An 8,515-nucleotide genomic window follows, 5' to 3' on the forward strand; every position below is an offset into this window, starting at 1 on the left:
AAAGTGCTACGGCTGAGCATATCGTCTCACCGGTAATGAGTTAGAGCACGAAAATAGTGCTCTAACATAAATCAAGTATTTTTGACTTGTATGCGTTGTTTTGTAGGAAATATTCAATCGAAGGGTTTACATGTACTCAGATGCGTCAAGTAGATTAGGTAAATGGTTCGAGAGTCAATGGGCTGACGCCCATTACGTCTAGTGAACGTTTGTTCTCTGCTGTTTACGCAACTTAAACTAACTACAAATTATATACAGGTAAACTTGTGAAGAATGGCATTCTTAACTGTTGAGGAAACGGTGTCATTGGCAGTGAAGGCTAACGGTCGACTGGGTAACCGATTCTCTACGAATTTTCTCGTCGTCCAATCTTTCTAAACACAAAACCATCCAACCACAATTACTAATGCAAAACCAATATCCGTTTTAGTGGCAGTCCAAGAGACAGCGACCCTTGGACGTTTCCCCTCCACTCGTCATACATAATGCACTCCCGTAGAATTGCACAAGTGCACTAACGAAACAACTTTCAGCAAGGTACAAGTTACACACTATCTGTTTTGCCTTAACTGTAAAGTAGTTCACTCGAAAACGTGTCGAATACTCCGATCTGAACGCAGAGTAGAAAGACTAGAAGAAGAGTCCACAGCATCGCTCCGTATCTCCTTTGTATCAAAATTAAGTATTATTGTGGGGTGAAGTAAAAGAGGCCTTGGAGTGATTTCTTCGGGCTGGATTAGAAGCACCATTAAAGCCGGGCGTGTCGTCAATGATATATACAATGTATGCATAGGGTGAGCTGAGCGAAGCGCGACTGCTTGATTTTAATAATATAAGCTTTAGCTACGTCGACATGACAGCAGATCATTGCACAAACATTTTATCAAATTAATGAGCCTGCAACGTCATTATGTAAAAGATGGTTCAGTAAATATTTGCGGCGCACAAGTGTAAACTATAAGGCACGGCCAGTGATGCAAGTACTCTAACATAAGGTATTCATTAATTTTTCTATTACCATGTTTGCATGCATAAACAAGCTAAATAGCCATTATAATTATTTTGGTCCATACTGCTCAGCGGCGTTTGCCAAGTTGACACGAGTTCTGACGCTGTCCAAGTATCGGAAGCTAACCAGGTATGATAACAATAAGGCTAGTAACATTTGTGCGAAATTTAGATCCAATATGGATACTCTCTCCCGACTGATGCTGCTGCGTAAAAATGTGGACGTGAGGATGGGGAGTGGCTGCGGCCGGATCTTGTGACCCGAACCCGCACACTTAGTTTATACAAAGAACCAAAATCATGCACCGAAATCTGCTATATATACACAGTATCGGGATAGTATTCTAAAGGGTTAGGATCGGCCTTCGTTCGTTATGGAAATCAGAGGCCTTCAAGTATACCTTATTATTTACATTCAAAGAACGCCCAGATACATTCTAATCTAGATTGTAGGCATATCGCATCAGGAATAATAACAAGTAAAAAAAAAAAACTATAATATATTAACGGGCCTTAAAAAGGAAGATTGGACCTTACGAGCTCGCTTCTTAGATGACAACGTCCTGCGAAAATGTTTCGCCTCAATGAAAATACCCCCTCCCCCCTTCACCCTCCAAATAGCCGTAAATGGCAATATATACTAAAATAGGTCTTCGTTTAGCGACTTCTCCGCGCTATCCACGGCGCAAAGTAAAATGTAAACCTGACACCATTTTGTCAATAATTTATCATAATTCTTATTCAACGCTATTGACAGAGACGAGTTATTACAGTCTGGCGATAGCTGATACCTCACGGCATCCCTGGTATGCTTGAGTGGGATAGGCGTTCCTCTTCAACTCTGATGCTGCTCCACTACTGGTCCTGATCTGTCGATGCGAATCAATTAGTTAATTACATGTCGCTAATTAACTTTTGCACAACAATCACGTATAATCGACCTATCCAAAAGACAAACGAGCAGGCACTAATGCACTGTCAGAATGGAGATAGCGTGAATACTATACTAGAAAAGATGCATCGATGAGGTAGAAAGCCAAGATCTCCGTGTGGAGTCTCAGTGTACGGCAACACGTCGTTATGTTTTATTTATTATAAGGGCAACTATTTATGATATGCGTGTAAGCGATGCCTGATATTCACACTGATCTCTGGCTAATTGGGGAGTTCTTATATATAATGTCTTAGGCTGTTACAAGCGAATCCGGTGAGCTTTAAAACTTGGACTAGAATCATAATTCAAAAAACGCTTAACGTTGTCCTTTGTTTATCGTACACTTACCTCAACGCTTGTCGCAGCTTCTGACCTACCATTCGCATACACAGTTTCTCTATCAATAGCTTCTCCACAGTGGGATGTACTTGCCTACCATTTGTTCTTTTTAAAGCCCCGCAATTACATTAACTTAGATTGGGAAACCAACGCTTAATGTCTCTTTGCTTAATCCAGGAAATAAAATAGGCAAGGCGACGAAATTTAACGTTGCCACCAAGCAACCGGACTGCATGTTTCTGACTGCCGGCCAACGGTCTACAAATTTCTTGAGATAGTGGCCTGCATTCATTCTTTTATTTTCGGCGAACATCTCACAGTAGTATTTTCCGCTCGAGCCCACTCGACACTGGCACCGGAGTCGCTTGCTCTTCAGAATGCCCTATGCCCTTTTCTCGCCAAGTCTTTCTCGCTGGGACTAGAGATTAAACTGCGTCTCGTCTACAGCGGCTATATGCTTCAGGCTAATTTCTTTGTTGACTAAAGTTCCGCAAACTTAACGCGGAATACTGCATGCATTTTCCATTGGCCTGGAGTCGATTCACAGGAGATCCACTTCTAGTCAGTTTTCGCATTTCCAATATCTGGGTCATACATTTGCAACATGTATAGTGCTAGTTTTGGGTAACACAGCCTTTAAGCTCTAGGCCCTATTTTCGTGAAAAGCCTCTTCGATTGCAGCATATCCCCTCAGTCCTAACATCTGGTCGCCTCTCCACTGGTTTCACTCCAAATTCCGTTCTTAAGATGTTTACACCAACCACGTCCCGTGGTTTCACTTAAATCCTTTTTGCTAAATGTGCCTACCAACCGTTGCGCTATGACTCGAGAGGAATACAACTTGAGCACTGAGCAGCTAGCTTCCAAACTAAAAACTATTTTTCCTTCTTTAACTAAGGTCTGTTGAAATAAACTCGACCGCTTCTCGCTTACGGGTTTCTAGATAGGTTGAGTATGTACCAGTTCTATTTTGTCTGCCACCGCTGCGTGTTTGGAAAGTTGGTCAGTCCCAAAGTCTGTCGGACTTACTTATGACAGCCAGTAAGTTTAAATGCTGCCTGCAAAACTGTAAGGCAAATTTATAAGCTTTTAGGTAAAAATAACTTCTTTGAATCACTACAATTGCACGTGAAATCAAAAATAATTTGTCAACTAATAAAGCACGCAGGGGAAGGGGGGATTAGATTAGACAGTCCGTTTTCTCTGGCAAGGAAACATTGACTTAAAATTTTAATACTATCAAACTGCTCGAGTTTCTTAGATACACATAGACCCATTTAGTTTATTTAGCTCAATTCGCGTTACTTAATTTTTTACCTATCGAAACTTCAAATAAAGACAAACTTTTAGTCCACTGTGTTGCCTGTACCTTAGCAACATTACATAACACAGTTGAAGCCAGTTTTATGATAGTGCTTATAGTGAGCTAGCTATATTGCATAACCTCCCTCGGAGGCCTACGTAAGTAGGGCCAATGGATTCTGAGCAAATATTAGACTGGGTGCTAGTTTAACAAAGAAATTGAAAGAGGCAGCTTAGTAGGAATGCTTATAGGTGCAGATATCTCAAGTTAAGTTGAGGTATCGTACTTTCGTGCCACATGTCGTTACCGCAGGTAATGAGTTACAAGTAGTTGCTATCAAAAATAATTTTGATGGCTTTGTTAGCATAGGGAATCGTTTGGATAAAGCCATATTTTCGCTATATACATTATGTAATAGAACGATCATGGATCAGAATTTACGATAGACAATTATTTTTACCAGAGTCATGCATAACTGCAGTAGTTATACATTGTTTAGTGTAGTGAAGTTAATTTTGGAAAGTGGTGCGTACATTGCTACTGCTCCTTTCTATTTGGCGCAGCTCGTGGACATCATTCAATACCCAGCTTCGTAATGCGGACCTCTGGTGGAGTAATCATAGTCTTTGACCTGCTTAACTTGGCCGGAAATTAATAGAAAACATCGCCTCTTCTAGCCATAATGACGGCTTTCAGTAAAAGAAAAAGTCCTTTAACTTTGCTAAGTGACAGACTTCCTCACAGAAAAATAGTCGTACAAATAACTCTACTTCTGGTCCATGTAGCCTCAAGGCTATACGGACCAACGTCATTGGTCTCTTGAATTGGCGCTTTTCCGAAAATGAGCAAACTGTAGTGAGTCACGTAATAAAAAAGGCTGGAACATATATGTACTGGTGTAATTACTTTCTCCCCTGTGGCATCGCATATTGTTAACAATAGAATTAAGTGAACTTTTGCCTATGTAGCTTCACCTCCCTCATACATTAATGGGGCACATCAACTGCGTGGCTTTGACAAAGAAGCCTTTTGCATGAAAAATTCAGATATAACTAGTATAAATCCCGTAATCGATACATTGAACAGGAAAAACTAGCGTTACGCACGGTCTAAAACTTTACAGAGTTTTAGATAGTGCGTTTTTGTTTTCTGCTTACCCATCTACCGGCAGAATATTGAATAGAAATTCTAATATTTCTATCTAACGTACACTGTTCAAAATGGCAACTAATTCTCCCCATATGCCTGCCTATATAGTTGATCAAAATACCGCGGACACTGTCTTAAATCAAGTGATGCAGAAGCTTACTTAGGAAAATGATTGAAAACGAAATCGCAGTGTGTTATGGCGTGCGGCTGTGCATAGCAGTAAGAAAAGAGCTGGTAATGACTAGGTATAAACTTTCTCTGAAGGACGAAATAGACACGCACGTGCTTTGGAAACAATGTCTAGCTGATCGTGCGCATCCATACACGGAGCGTTCGAAGGTTAACTGTGTTCGTATTTAAATGTATTAAGCGTACAAAATGTGCTTTCGTACAGGGGCACACATTGCCGAATCATTGCCTCTCTCTTGGGGGGGCAGCTACTGTGATACAAAAGGATAAGCATTTTGTCCAAACCATATTGAGGAAGCCATAAAGTAGTCGCGTGTAACTTATTCTGAAATTGCTGTCCTTCAAAAGAGAGAGTGGCTTTGCGTAAGTTGTTTCCACGCCGTAACTTTTGATATGCAGTACAGACTAATCACAAATTGGTTGTTTGTATCGACAGGGATAACATGATACCGTCTGCGATAATGCGCCGGCTTCGACGATGTCAATTTCGGCGATTTTCAGTCATAAAATTTGCTTCGAGGGAACAAAACGAATCCGATGCCTCGCTTAAACATTATTATGTTGACATAATACGTTACGACATCGTTAAAACGAAATCGATGATTTATAAAGTACCAAGGGATTTTGTCGCAAGTTTAGACATCTGCGTAACTACTTTGACGTTTTCTTTGCTGCGCCGTATTGATGTTTTAAACAATACGTTTAAAATTATGACTATAATGTTTCTTTTCGATAGTACCGATATGGCTTTACTAATACGTTAGACAGAGTCAGCACTCCAGATACAGCATTGCGGTACATTTTAATAATCTGTGCAGTTTCTTATGCATTTAGAGTGCAAATCTGATCGTGAAAATAAACGTTTAAATTTGAAATCGTTCTCGCAACGCTAATCCTTTCAGGCAAAGAAATCCAGTTGTGGCAACCGTCGTTGGTTATTGGCTATTAACACCGGCCGTGAATAACACGCCACGTTTAATTCACAGAGGAAGCGGCGTTTTTGTCAATTTATTAGTGACGAGGTAGAAAAATCAAATGCCACGCCGTTAATGTGGTGAATATGTCGAAATTTTTTGTGCTAACACAATATATGAACTTTCGGTTAACAAGGTATGCCAAAAGATGAAACGATCATGACTTCCATGTTTTAAATCGTCTAAGCCCGCCAACATTTGTCCATTTGCTGCTCGAACTTTTCTTAGCTTATCGTGCGCGAACAGATTGAACTTCTCGATGTAATGACTAGTGGAACTAATCGATCGGTGTTAGCATGCCTTCTAGCCTCGTTAAGTTCGAGCGAGCGAGCGAGCCAGGCAACGACGTCCAGCGGGCCTGTTGCTAGGACTAAGTTGTGTGAGTTACTATCCCGTTATGCTTGCGATGGGGCGCTAATGAGCTCATTACTTACGTAGTGGCCAGTGGACTACCAACAGGATGTCGCTGTACTTATACGCTAACCTTATATTTCTTTGTACATACGATATTATTCTAAACACCCTACTGGCAGCTACTTGTCCATAGTAATCATACTGTAGGTGGGCTCACTCACACTCAACCAGCATCTTCAGTGATTGCCGCCAATAACATCTGCATTTTAGCCCATTCTCTGGCTTTTCCACCTTTAATTTAGTCAGATTTCTCAACTTGTAAGTACCTGCTGTGAGTTTTCCGGTTTAAACCTACTTACGCAAGCTGCATCAAGTCTGGCCTGAACCCGGATAGCAAATTGTCAAAATGTCTATCAGATCCCGCCGGAAAGTGTTAATGTACTGATCTATACAGTATGATAAATGTCTGCTTAGTTCCCAAGGTACCGATGAGTGTTTTGCAAGCCATACGGAAATGGCTTAAGGAAGGAAAAGGAAACTATTAGTTACTTTCAAATATTGAGGCGGGAAATCCTGCATGGAATACCAAAATGAAGAACTTCGTAATAACATTGATTTTTTTTTCTAATTCATATATAAACAATTTTAGGGAACTAGTTCCCTGATTATCCGAATCCGATAAATCGACTCATGTTCCGGGTAGTCGTTTTTTGTTCTTTCTATTCTATTAATATAGGAGTTACGTTTATCTTTAAGCAGTTGGCGTGACATAATCGTAAATGCTACATGTAAGAATTTGAATCAAATTCAAACACAGTATGCAAATGTATGAAATAAGGCGCTGGAAACCCAGCGTAACGCTTGCTATTTTTGAGCACTTGAAGCGAAGAGTATGCCTATCTTCTGACCTTCGTATCCTGTTTGAAGTAGTCTTACAAGTACTAACAATTATTGCGTTACCCTAGTAGATCAATGTACATCGTGTTTAGCACTCTGCTTGAGATAATTTTGTAAGCAGACTGAGAGTCATTTCCTGAAACGGGTCTGTTTCAATTTCGATTTGTTGAAAAGTCTACAGTTCCGTGTGACACTAGCCAGTTACTGCCACAAGCTTTTACGTGTCTTTTATCTTAGGCAATGCTATTGGTACACCTATCCGATCACTCGTAAAACGTCCAACAAAGGACAAAATAACCCATACTTGAACTTAGAACTTCGGGAAACAGTAGTTAGGAGTTTTTATAACGTAACTGTTATTAGGTTAAATGCGCATATGCTAGTTTACTGTATCTTTCAAAACTGTTTCATACCAAGCACAACCATTAGTCGAAAGGGCAGTATAAGTGTCTGCGTTTGAATTAGCATCGGCCCATAGGAGTAAGTATGAATGGCCTACGCCGACCTGATATTGACACGTGGAGCGACGTATTGGTAAACGTCGTTGAATTCGATTGAATCTGCGCCAGCAGTAAATACCGGGCAACAGGTAAATCATCGCATTATTGGCAACAATCATACTGAGAATTGCATGGGCATTTCTGCTGTGGCGGAAGGTATGAGCCTGGTGCTTTTTTAGTGGGCCGTTTGATCGTTACCCGGCTGGTGCTCGTATGCGACACTTATATGGGTTAAGGGCATTTTGCCTTGCTCCTCGATGCTGTCGCTTTTACTGTGAATAAATCGGGGCTGTTTTATTAGTATAACATGCGGTGCTCGCTCTAATGAAGAACGCATACGCGCGTGGCTAATTTGGAACGCAAAAACGAGTATTACGTTACCGACTCGACTTGAATTAAAAGACATGGACAAAGTCTCGTTGCCTTAGTTTAGCCGGCGTCCTTAGCAAAAAGGGACCTGTGCCAGTTAAGGCTGTATCCTGTCGATCGCGAAAAAACCAGGCCCGAGAAGCACTGCACATCTAGCAATATCCGCATATATACGCTTGCAGTTAAGCATGTCTTACAAGCGGTATAGATAATATCACAACAATATACATTTGTAGAAAATTTGTATATTGTGCTCAGACTAATCGGGTCAACTTTAGTAAGCATCTATTAGAAGACTAGGGGAAAGCAATATGTACTGCAACATAGGAAAACGTGAATATTTTTTGAAAGACAGGGTTTCGAAATTTAAAAACGAGTGTCTTTGGTAAGATAGGAGAACCGGTACCACTTATAAGAGCAAGCCAACGTGTGTGTCCTGAAATTTTTAGACACAAAATTAAAAAGTATGCTGTCCTGAACGGAGTTCCATGCATTTACA

Source organism: Varroa destructor, unplaced genomic scaffold (assembly GCF_002443255.2).
Source record: "Varroa destructor unplaced genomic scaffold, Vdes_3.0 BEIS01000003.1, whole genome shotgun sequence".
NCBI lineage: Eukaryota > Metazoa > Arthropoda > Arachnida > Mesostigmata > Varroidae > Varroa > Varroa destructor.